Source organism: Megalobrama amblycephala, linkage group LG14 (assembly GCF_018812025.1).
Source record: "Megalobrama amblycephala isolate DHTTF-2021 linkage group LG14, ASM1881202v1, whole genome shotgun sequence".
In the NCBI taxonomy this organism is placed as follows: Eukaryota; Metazoa; Chordata; class Actinopteri; order Cypriniformes; family Xenocyprididae; genus Megalobrama; species Megalobrama amblycephala.
The window spans coordinates 19,729,879-19,742,430 of record NC_063057.1 but is presented as its reverse complement, the minus strand read 5'-3'; positions in this window follow the sequence as shown (position 1 = coordinate 19,742,430).

The window sequence follows — 12,552 nt, the reverse complement described above, 5'->3', positions numbered from 1 at the left end:
TAAAGCGATGAGAATATTTTTGGTGTGCCAAAAAAAAAACAAAATAACGAATTATTTAGTGATGGCGATTTCAAAACACACCTTCAGGAGGCTTCGGAGCATAAATGAATCAGTGTGTCGAATCCGCGATTCGGAGCGCCAAAGTCACGTGATTTCAGCAGTTTGGCGGTTTGACACGCTGTTGTCAAACCGCATGAGAGTGAATAATAAATGACATTATTTTCATTTTTGGGTGAACTAACCCTTTAAGGTACAAACCTTAATGAAGCAACTGCAACATCTGACCCAAAGACCCATGCAGACTCCAAGTCTTCCTAAAGAGTCCCACAAAGAACAAGGCTTTTTGATTTTGTAAAAAAAAAATTGTAGAATAACTTAAAGTCTGGGGCAAGACAGACATTTGATTGTTCACTGACTCCAATACCCTTTGATTATGCCAGCAAAATATAGAAATACCAAAATAACCCATCATGGTTCTATTGAAACACTTCTGAAATTGCAAAGTATTTCAGTTCAGCAATTCAGATTTGATGTCATAAAGTGTTTTGACTGTTTTTCAACGGCTCTGGACTGCATTATACGTTAAAACGATGATTGCTGTAGTGACTTACCATATATTTCATGTTTGTGGCTGAGGGAGAACACTTCACCCAGACAAATCAGGTGTCGGATACTGGATTCAGCCTTTACAAAAGACAAGATCTATATTTGACCACAGACAGACAGATAGAAAGACAACACACAGCAGACAGCAATGAATGATACAGAGGATAACAGTGGCCAACAATAAAAATGTCTTATCATTTTTAGCAACTTTCTTCAGGTCTCAAACAGCAAACAATTCTATTTTTTAGACTGACCACAAAAAAATATGTCAACAGAGAGTGACGCTTGTCACGTTTTGCCTAAATAGCGGGGGAGACCATGTTTAAAATACATTTGAAAATGTTATATAATAGTTTTACCAAAAAAAAAAAAAAAAAATGAAAGTTTACTTTAGCAGGTGTACACAGGCCGGTTTTAGGTTGTTGCTTAATATATATTTACTAATACGTTCATATTTTTGTAATGTATGAAGCTGGAAAATCAATCCGCCAAAAACATCTGTTTGTTTTTAATTATCATATCGCGGTCAGCTCACGTGACATTGCGGTGGTGAATTGGCCACTCATGAAAGTTTGTATTATTTTCATGCGTTTTAAAGACATAGTTTAAACGCACACAGAAAAAAAAATGTAAATACAGTGTTGTAGCACATCCTTGGCTGCGTTTCTAAGTATTGTGAGCTTAAATAATGCCTTTTTGGGGGAAACACAGCCCTAATTGGTGCTGCTATCTATTCTGACAATGATAATCAAAAACGGAAAATCACTCACTGCTCTTGTTTGAATAACTTTAGTACCAATTTCTTACCCAAATATGTTCCAGCGCGGAGATAAACACGGCGAACTGTTTACAGCCAGCGCACTCAGGGGAGGAGCTAATTGTTTCTGTCGCCAGTTGTGGGCGGGGCCTGTTTCTATGTGACGTCACAGCATAAAGCCTTTATAACGAAGACGCTTAGAATGTTTCGCTCGCTGCTTCATTTGGAGACGGTCTCTCAACGTGGTGTATTTATATGGATCACTTTCACAAGTGCTTATAACTTGAGTTTTGAGCACATATTTTTTTTTATTTTCTTCAACTGTTATGACATACTGGAATTTAGATTTCTTGGCCACACAGATTTGCACAATGAGGGCTTCAGGCAAGTGGAAAGTGCAAAATAATATCTCTACTCTTAACAAGACAAACAGGCATGAGACTACAACAGATGCCAGAAGAGTCACCAACAAGTAGGATTTGACAAATAAGTTGTCAGACAAGCTTTAGTTAAAGGTACACTACGTGTAAGTTGTCAGATAAGTTGTAGTTAAAGGTACACTGTGTAAGTTATCAGATAAGTTGTAGTTAAAGGTACACTACATGTAAGTTGTCAGATAAGTTGTAGTTAAAGGTACACTATGTAAGTTGTCAGATAAGCTGTAGTTAAAGGCACACTACATGTAAGTTATCAGATAAGTTGTAGTTAAAGGTACACTACGTGTAAGTTACCAGATAAGCTTTAGTTAAAGGTGCATTACGTGTAAGTTATCAGATAAGTTGTAGCTAAAGGTACACTACGTGTAAGTTATCAGATAAGTTGTAGTTAAAGGTACACTACGTGTAAGTTGTCAGATAAATTGTAGTTAAACGTACACTATGTAAGTTGTCAGATAAGTTGTAGTTAAAGTTAACGTTACACTACGTGTAAGTTGTCAGATAGGCTTTAGTTAAAGGTGCATTACGTGTAAGTTATCAGAAAAGCTGTAGTTAAAGGTACACTGTATTTTGTCAGATAAGTTGTAGTTAAAGGTACACTACGTGTAAGTTGTCAGATAAGTTGTAGTTAAAGGTACACTGTGTAAGTTATCAGATAAGTTGTAGTTAAAGTTACACTACATGTAAGTTGTCAGATAAGCTTTAGTTAAAGGTACACTGTGTAAGTTATCAGATAAGTTGTAGTTAAAGGTACACTACATGTAAGTTGTCAGATAAGTTGTAGTTAAAGGTACACTATGTAAGTTGTCAGATAAGCTGTAGTTAAAGGCACACTACATGTAAGTTATCAGATAAGTTGTAGTTAAAGGTACACTACGTGTAAGTTACCAGATAAGCTTTAGTTAAAGGTGCATTACGTGTAAGTTATCAGATAAGTTGTAGCTAAAGGTACACTACGTGTAAGTTATCAGATAAGTTGTAGTTAAAGGTACACTACGTGTAAGTTGTCAGATAAATTGTAGTTAAACGTACACTATGTAAGTTGTCAGATAAGTTGTAGTTAAAGTTAACGTTACACTACGTGTAAGTTGTCAGATAGGCTTTAGTTAAAGGTGCATTACGTGTAAGTTATCAGAAAAGCTGTAGTTAAAGGTACACTACATGTATTTTGTCAGATAAGTTGTAGTTAAAGGTACACTACGTGTAAGTTGTCAGATAGGCTTTAGTTAAAGGTGCATTACGTGTAAGTTATCAGATAAGCTGTAGTTAAAGGTACACTACATGTATTTTGTCAGATAAGTTGTAGTTAAAGGTACACAACGTAAGTTGTCAGATAAGTTGTAGTTAATGGTACACTATGTAAGCTGTCAGATAAGTTGTAGTTAATGGTACACTATGTAAGCTGTCAGATAAGTTGTAGTTAAAGGTACACTACATGTAAGTTGTCAGATAAGTTGTAGTTAAAGGTAATGTTACACTACGTGTAAGTTATCAGATAAGTTGTAGTTAAAGGTACACTATGTGTAAGTTGTCAGATAAGCTTTAGTTAAAGGTACACTACATGTAATTTATCAGATAAGTTGTAGTTAAAGGTACACTACGTGTAAGTTGTCAGATAAGCTTTAGTTAAAGGTACACTATGTAAGTTGTCAGATAAGTTGTAGTTAAAGGAACACTATGTAAGTTGTCATATAAGTTGTAGTTAAAGGTAACATTACACTACGTGAATGTTGTCAGATAAGTTGTAGTTAAAGGTACACTATGTGTAAGTTGCCAGATAAGCTTTAGTTAAAGGTGCACTATATGTAAGTTCTCAGATAAGTTGTAGTTAAATGTACACTACATGTAAGTTGTCAGATAAGTTGTAGTTAAAGGTACACTACATGTAAGTTATCAGATAAGTTGTAGTTAAAGGTACACTACATGTAAGTTGTCAGATAAGTTGTAGTTAAAGGTACACTGTGTAAGTTATCAGATAAGTTGTTGTTAAAGGTACACTACATGTAAGTTGTCAGATAAGTTGTAGTTAAAGGTACACTACGTGTAAGTTGTCAGATAAGCTTTAGTTAAAGGTACACTATGTAAGTTGTCAGATAAGTTGTAGTTAAAGGTACACTACATGTAAGTTATCAGATAAGCTTTAGTTAAAGGTACACTATGTAAGTTGTCAGATAAGTTATAGTTAAAGGTACACTACGTGAAAGTTGCCAGATAAGTTATAGTTAAAGGTACACTATGTAAATTTTGTTCAAAAATTTGCACCTTTTAGCTGTCAAAGCTGTCAGTTCACCCCACATGAGCACATGGAGTTAGGACTATGGTGTGTCCTGTAAGGTCGTGGTGGGTGGGACACAGGACACACCCTAGGTTGCCAAAAAAAAAAAAGCATATTGAAATCTGAAATTTACATTTAAAATGAAACACAATGAAACACATTTTCAAATGACAAAGCAAAACTAATGCCAAGATATAATTATTTTAAAATACAAAATCTATGGTGAATTGGCCTTTTTGTCGTATTGGTTCCTAGCTCTGGTGCAGCACTCTGGGCGGGAATGACCAGCTACGTTTCAAAAGCGCAGTCTGTTGTAGTCTGCATCCAGAAAACCCATAACCACCTGTACAATTAGGGAAAAGCTGCCCATTCAGGTCAGGGAAGTAGGGAAGTTGTGGCACTTAACGATGTGTGGGACAACTAGCAATGGACCAAGAGCGCACTCTGAACGTTACACACCTTGGCCAGTTGGATATTTTGGCAAAGTTGTCACTTCACCCCAAGTTAGCACTTGGAGTTAGGACTAGGGTGTGTCCTGTAAGGTCGTGGTGGGTGGGACACAGGCCACACCCTAGGTTGCCAAAAAAACGACAAACAATTATTTATTCGAACTATAGTTACATTTATAATGAAACACAGTCAAACACATTTTCCAATGACAAAGCAAAACTAACGCCCATATATAATTATCTTACCTCCTGGGAAAACTAGGTTGCTGTTGGAAGAGGTGTTAGTGAGGCCAGCAGGGGGTACTAACCCTATGGTCTGTGTGGATCCTAATGCCCCAGTATAGTGACTGGGACACTGTACTGTAAACAAGCACCGTCCTTCGGATGAGACGTTAAACCAAGGTCTTGACTCTCTGTGGTCATTAAAAATCCCATGGCACTTCTCGTAAAGAGTAGGGGTGTAACCCCGGTGTCCTGGCCAAATTCCCTCCATTGGCCCTTACCAGTCATGGCCTCCTAATAATCCCCATCCATTGAATTGCCTCTATCACTCTCTCTCCTCTTCACCTACAGCTGGTATGTTGTGAGGGCACTGGCGCTGTTGTACTGTGGCTGCCGTCGCATCATCCAAGTGGATGCTGCACACTGGTGGTGGATGAGGAGAGACCCCTGATATGATTGTAAAGCGCTTTGGGTGTACAGTAGTACATATGACAGTGCTATATAAATGCCTCATTCATTCATATTTTAGCAAAGCTGTCAGTTCACCCCATGTGAGCACTTAGAGTTAGGACTAGGGTGTATACTGTAAGGTCGTGGTGGGTGGGACACAGGCCACACCCTAGATTACCAAAAAAAATGACAAACAATTATTTACAAAAAAGCTAAATGAAATTCGAAATATAGTTCCATTTAATATGTAACACAGTCAAACACATTTTCCAATGACTTAGCAAAACTAATGCCCAGATATAAATGTTTTAAAATACCAAATCTGTGATGAATTAGCCTTTTTGTCGTATTGGTTCCTAGCTCTGGTGCAGCATTCTGGGTGGGACTGACCAGCTACATGCCAAAAGTGCAGTCTGTTGTAATCTGCATCCAGAAACCCCTTAACCATCTGTCCAATTAGGGAAAAGCTGCCCTTTCCGTTCAGGGAAGTAGGGAAGTCGTGGCACTTAACGATGTGCGGGACAACTAGCAATGGACCAAGAGCGCACTCTGAGCATTACTCACCTTGACCAGTTGGATATTTTGGCAAAGCTGTCAGTTCACCTCAAGTGAGCACTTAGAGTTAGGACTAGGGTGTGTCCTGTAAGGTTGTGGTGGGTGGGACACAGGCCACACCCTAGGTTGCCAAAAAAATGACAAAAAAATGACAAAAAAAAAAAAAAAAAAAGCTAATTGAAATTCAAACTCCAGTTAAATTTATAGCTGGTCAGTCCCACCCAGAGTGCTGCACAAGAGCTAGGAATCAATATGACAAAAAGGCTAATTCACCACAGATTTGGTAGTTAAAAATTCTGCATCCAGAAACCCCTTAACCACCTGTAGAATTAGGGAAAAGCTGCCCTGTAAAAGTCAGGAAAGTAGGGAAGTTGTGGCACTGAATGGTGTGCGGGACAACTAGCAATAGACCAAGAGCGCACTCTGCACATTACACACCTTGGTCAGTTGGATATTTTGGCAAAGCTGTCATTTCACCCCAAGTAAGCACTTAGAGTTAGGACTAGGGTGTGTCCTGTAAGGTTGTGGTGGGTGGGACACAGGCCACACCCTAGGTTGCCAAAAAAAGCGACAAACAATTCTTTAAAACAAAATCTAAATGAAATTTGAAATATAGTTACATTTATAATGAAACGCAGTCAAACACATTTTCCAATGACAAAGCAAAACCAATGCCCATATATGATTATTTTAAAATACAAAATCTGTAATGAATTAGCCTTTTTGTCGTATTGGTTCCTAGCTCTGGTGCAGCACTCTGGGCGGGACTGACCAGCTACATGCCAAAAGCGCAGTCTGTTGTAGTCTGCATCCAGAAACCCCTTAACCATCTGTACAATTAGGGAAAAGCTGCCCTTTCAGGTCAGGGAAGTAGGGAAGTTGTGGCTCTGAATGATGTGTGGGACAACTAGCAATGGACCAAGAGCGCACTCTGAGCATTACTCACCTTGACCAGTTGGATATTTTGGCAAAGCTGTCAGTTCACCTCAAGTGAGCACTTAGAGTTAGGACTAGGGTGTGTCCTGTAAGGTTGTGGTGGGTGGGACACAGGCCACACCCTAGGTTGCCAAAAAAATGCCAAAAAAATATAAAAAAAAAAAAAAAAAAAAAAGCTAATTGAAATTCAAACTCCAGTTAAATTTATAGCTGGTCAGTCCCACCCAGAGTGCTGCACAAGAGCTAGGAATCAATATGACAAAAAGGCTAATTCACCACAGATTTGGTAGTTAAAAATTCTGCATCCAGAAACCCCTTAACCACCTGTAGAATTAGGGAAAAGCTGCCCTGTAAAAGTCAGGAAAGTAGGGAAGTTGTGGCACTGAATGGTGTGCGGGACAACTAGCAATAGACCAAGAGCGCACTCTGCACATTACACACCTTGGTCAGTTGGATATTTTGGCAAAGCTGTCATTTCACCCCAAGTGAGCACTTAGAGTTAGGACTAGGGTGTGTCCTGTAAGGTTGTGGTGGGTGGGACACAGGCCACACCCTAGGTTGCCAAAAAAAGCGACAAACAATTCTTTAAAACAAAATCTAAATGAAATTTGAAATATAGTTACATTTATAATGAAACGCAGTCAAACACATTTTCCAATGACAAAGCAAAACCAATGCCCATATATGATTATTTTAAAATACAAAATCTGTAATGAATTAGCCTTTTTGTCGTATTGGTTCCTAGCTCTGGTGCAGCACTCTGGGCGGGACTGACCAGCTACATGCCAAAAGCGCAGTCTGTTGTAGTCTGCATCCAGAAACCCCTTAACCATCTGTACAATTAGGGAAAAGCTGCCCTTTCAGGTCAGGGAAGTAGGGAAGTTGTGGCTCTGAATGATGTGTGGGACAACTAGCAATGGACCAAGATCTCACTCTGCGCATTACACACCTTGGCCAGCAGCCATATCACCCTGTAGCCCAAGACTGGTTGCCCACTGAAGCTAAGCAGGGCAGAGCCTGGTTAGTACCTGGATGGGAGACCTCCTGGTCAGAGAGTTATAGTGACAGGGACACTGTACTGTAAACAAGCACCGTCCTTCGGATGAGACGTTAAACCGAGGTCTTGACTCTCTGTGGTCATTAAAAATCCCATGGCACTTCTCGTAAAGAGTAGGTGAGTAACCCCGGTGTCCTGGCCATATTCCCTCCATTGGCCCTTACCAGTCATGGCCTCCTAATAATCCCCATCCATTGAATTGCCTCTATCACTCTCTCTCCTCTCCACCTACAGCCGGTATGTGGTGAGGGCACATGTGCTGATGTACTGTGGCTGCCGTCGCATCATCCAAGTGGATGCTGCACACTGGTGGTGGATGAGAAGAGACCCCTGATATGATTGTAAAGCGCATTGGGTGTACAATAGTACATATGACAGTGCTATATAAATGCCTCATTCATTCATATTTTAGCAAAGCTGTCATTTCACCCTAAGGCCGTGTGTCCACCAAAGCGTTTTTAGCCAGCTGTAAATGCTAGGCGCTCTGCTTAAAACGCCTATATGTGAGCGCCTGAGAGTGTTTCAGCTGCGCAGCATTTTTTTTCAGTTGAGACGCTTTGTTGCTATGATACAGAATATCCGCGGCACTCTTACTTATAACTGATTTTGCAGGAATTTGTTTCAGACTAAAAATGTTGACACAATGTGAAATTACTTGCTATGTATTTTCGGAGAACAGCAATATTAATTTCTTATCCATTTTGTTCCGTTCTCTGCTTGTTGATGTTGTTGTACAGCAATAATGTTGTGACAGTTGGCTCCTTCACTCTGATTTGACGGCTGGCTAAAAAGTGACAGTGATGAGCGCAGCGTTTTACTCAAAGTTGAACATTCTTCAACTCAAGGCAACCGGTAAAAAACACCGAACTCTCAGCACTTGAGCGTGAAAAAGACATCAGCGCCTCGTTACGCTCCTTGCATTTAAAAAACGTGGCATTCCCATTGAAAACAATTGAAAAAGTACGCTAGCAGCTGGAAAAAACGCTTTGGTGGACACACGGCCTAAGTGAGCACTTAGAGTTAGGACAAGGATGTGTTCTGTAAGGTTGTGGTGGGTGGGACACAGGCCACACCATAGGTTACCAAAAAAATGACAAACAATTATTTAAAAAATGCTAAATGAAATTCAAAATATAGTTACATTTAATATGAAACACAGTCAAACACACTTTCCAATGACAAAGCAAAACTAATGCCCATATATGATTATTTTAAAATACAAAATCTGTGGTGAATTCGCCTTTTTGTCGTATTGGTTCCTAGCTCTGGTGCAGCATTCTGGGCGGGACTGACCAGCTACATGCCAAAAGTGCAGTCTGTTGTAGTCTGCATCCAGAAACCCCTTAACCACCTGTACAATTAGGGAAAAGCTGCCTTTTCAGGTCAGGGAAGTAGGTAAGTTGTGCCACTTAACGATGTGCGGGACAACTACCAATGGACCAAGAGCGCACTCTGAACATTACACACCTTGACCAGTTGGATATTTTGGCAAAGCTGTCAGTTCACCTCAAGTGAGCACTTAGAGTTAGGACTAGGGTGTGTCCTGTAAGGTCGTGGTGGGTGGGACACAGGCCACACCCTAGGAAGCCAAAAAATGTTGAACAATTATTTAAAACAAATCAATAACCAATAAAAAAAATAAAAATAAATATAGCTGAATGAATCCAAAATATAGTTACCTTTATAATGAAACACAGTCATGGCATAATTCTCTGCAATACCATAGCCAAAAAGATAACAGCTGATACAAAAACAATTTAATGCAAAATAGTTTGCAAAGTTGTATTGTGTACACTATCACCTAAACCAAAGCACAATTTAAGTGGATAATTATTCATAATACATGTTATTCGCCATACATTATCATTTTTAGTAGAGTAGAGACGTTTTACCACGTATTCCACATTTAAAGCCCTCGAAGTTTGTTGTGAAGGTCCAGGATGGCCTGCATGTTACTGGCAGTGATGTCCCTCTTGCCTCGCTGTCTCTCCAACATCCAGTCTCCATCATCCAGCTACTTATCCAAGAAAATGCCAAGATCTGTGGCATTAAACAATACCATGGCAAATACACTCTGGGTGACCAGCAGGAGAGAAAGCCTCCTCAGTAATGCAGAGGTTAAGTGACCCATGGTGGATGAGTGCTGAATCTGATGATGAGATCTGAGGGTGTTCAGATAATAAAGCTGAAAAATAAAAAAAAAGATACGAGAAAGAGAAAGAGGTGGGGAAGGGCTTATGAAGAAAATTCTGAAAATTCAACCAAGCTTTTGTTAATATATTCAACATCAATATGAGGATGCTAGTCATTTTGCTAATTAATGTTTTAAGGAGTGTACAAAAACACATTTAAAGGAACTTTTAATTACACAATCACAATTAAAGAAAATCTTAACTAACAAACTTAATTTCAAAGAAGTGAATCAATTCAGAACTTGTTTTACATCATGTAATTTCGTCGTCACATCGTCCCTGACATTCTGCTGTTCCAATAAAATTACACTTACAGTATATTGCTGTTTGTCATGTTTCTTTCAGTTATGTTTTATTTTTAAGGCTGTTGTATTTAAATGTGTCCACGTTCAGTTTGTTGCAGCCACAATTCAGCTAATAAAAGCATAAAAAAAGTTTAACTCAAACCTAAATATTTGACTTGTTAAACAATACAAAAATTAATTTGCATCTATTGTCTGAAAAAGTTGTTGAATCTTTTGTATGTTACGTAAAACTGAAATAAAATCAAGTTATAATCGTATATCCACCAAGTTTTATTTGTAACATTACTGATTCAGTCCATGTGAAAAAAATTGTTCAGATTGGTTCTTTGAATCGGTTCAACTGATTAATTGAAAAGAACGGTTTGTTGATGAATAGGGCACTGCTTTTTATGAAACTTGGACCCTTTGGAAAAGCTTAACTATTTTAACTTAAAACACAACTTCAAAAACTTGTCTGAATTTGCTACGCCTACACAAATTAAAATAGCAACATAATGCAAAAATGTGCATTATAAAATGTACACAGGACAACAAAGAAAACATTAGGCTATGCAAAATATAAAATAGTCCATTCTTTTGCTGCTGCATAAAAGACATTGACATAAGTAGTAGCCAACACTGTCAGAAAAAAAGGTACGGTGCTCTCACTGGGGCTGTATATGTACCTTTAAGGTACAAATATGCACTTTTAAAGTACTAATATGTACCTTTAAGGTACCTAATATGCACCGTTTAGGGGTAAGTAAGGTACAAAGATGTACCTTTTCACTTTTGTACCTTAGGGTACAGCCCCAGTGACAGCACCGTCCCTTTTTTTTCTGACAGTGAAGCATTTATAGTCTTTGATAAGACTTGACACTGTCAGGTACTACAATAATAAATCAATCAATCGTTAATTAGCCTTAGAACTTTTAAATCCAGACTCAACTGTCAACCAGTCTTTGCACAGATAAGTGCAGCAATTCCCCCCTGGACACTTTAGCCTAAAAGAGCCGTTTTCCCCAAATGAGCAAGTACGGGCGGCGAGCGTCTTTTTAAAGATGCCTTTCGGTTCATATGTTTCTGGATTTGGTCATTTCCTGGCCTCGTCTGACAGCCATGATCGCTGTCTCACAAGTCTGGGTCACAAGCATGCTGAGACGGCGTTCATGGATGTTTCATGTCCATTGCAAGAATATGACCATGGGGACTTTCCTTCCACGTGATGGCTAGAGTCCCCTCTGCTATTACCCAGCCCGGTTGTCTTTCGGGGCTGAGGACCAGATGTCGATAGCTGCATCAGAGTGTGGGCTATTGTCCTCTATGGATGAAGATGAAGCTGAGCTTTGCCCCTTTGGGGTGGTCGCTCATGCTGAGTCGGATTCAGTCGGAGTTGACGGCCATGCTTTCCGGTGCTGCCACGGGCGTCGTGCTTTAGTGGAACCCTCCACCTTGCCCTGAATGCTCTCAGTTGGACGATTGGTTCCTGGGTGTGGGGTGTGGGGTGTGGTTCACAGCTGTGTGCTGCCCCAGTGCCTTTCTTCCCAGAGGTGCATGAGGAGATCCAGAAGTCATGGAAGGCACCTTTGCCTGAAGCCTCTTGACAGCCTCCTCCACTCTCACTACCTTCATTTAAAGAACTCCATGAGGGTAGTTCTGAGTTGGGGTTGATGCAGAAACTGCGTACAGTGACCGACTTTGCTCTCTAGGCGACCAAGGTCATGGCACAGGCCCTCGTCCAGATGAAATCCACCTTGGTGGTCCAGGAACCACCATCTCTGGTTGAACCTTGCTGAGATGGGGGATGCAGACAAAGTGTGCTTTCTTGAAACCTCCATCTCACATGGCAGGCTCTTCAGCAACACTGTCGAGGACTTCACCCAGTAGTTCTTGGAAGTCCAAAAGCAGACAGACCATTAAACACATCTTGCCCCTGCACAATACAACTGCCACCAGGCTGGCCCTCAGTCTGCTTGTCACCAAGGGCGCTCCCTTCAGCTTCTACACCTGCTCCAGAAACAACATCCTGACTGCAACGTTGAGCACCCCGCAGGAAGGCGACACAGCCCGTTCCTCAGGCCGGCGCTAAACCCTCCAAACATCCGTCAAAGTAGCCCTGAGACAGGCGACCCAGAGATGGAGGGAACTGCTCTGAATAAGGAGGACTCCTTCCATCAGAGGAGGGCTGGGCAGAGAATCTTTTGTTCTAATTAAAAGAGTTTATTTCTGGTGCAAAATTTCGAAATTTTCTGTACCCAAATTTTTATTGAAAGAACAGTTTCCTCTGGGTCACACTGGGCACAGCCTGGCAGTGAGCGACGCTACACTTCCT